We start from the raw sequence: 749 nt of genomic DNA on the forward strand, positions 1-749 counted from the left end.
CCCCTCACCTGTCCCCCCACCGGCACTCGCTGCGCGCCTGAAGTCCACCACACCCCCTTCCTGGAGCCGCGGCCCCTCGCGTAGTCAAAACCAAGGGCTTGAACTGTAACAAGGCCTGTTACCTGTCCTTGGTATTAATGGGTGGTCTTTGAGGAGTCCTCAAACCATGAAACTGTGCGTGTGTGTGTACTTTCGTGTACACATTTGTTCACATATCTCCAAAGATTGGGTCCGGAGCTCTTAGCCAGTTCTCAAAGGAATCTGTGAACAACCAGAGGTGCAGATCCCATGAACTAGGTCAGGAGCTGGCAAACCGTTTTTTTGAAAAGCTCCCAATAGTAAATATTTCCAGGTTCCTGGGCCTTACAGTTTCTGTCGCGACTACTCTACTCTGCCATCATAGGGAGAAAGCAGGCCTGGATGGTACCTACGTGAGTGGAGTGTGTTCCCTTAAAACTTTGCCTGTGGACATTGAAATTTGCATTTTATATACTTTACACGTGTCAGAAATATTCTTCCTTTGCTTTTCTTTCAACCATGTAAAAATGAGTCATTTCTAACTACTTAAAAACACAAACCATCCTTAGCTCAAACCCTTATAGAAACAGGTGACTAGTGGAATTTGGCCTGTGGAATCTTGGCCTGCAGCTTGCAGAGCTCTGAATTAGATGACCTCCAAGGCCGTCAAAAGCAGCAAGCATTTAACAAGTGCCCACTGTACACTGGGCACTGCCCTGGTCACTGAGACT

Source organism: Bison bison, unplaced genomic scaffold, assembly GCF_000754665.1.
Source record: "Bison bison bison isolate TAMUID 2011002044 unplaced genomic scaffold, Bison_UMD1.0 scf7180017848452, whole genome shotgun sequence".
Taxonomy (NCBI): Eukaryota; Metazoa; Chordata; class Mammalia; order Artiodactyla; family Bovidae; genus Bison; species Bison bison.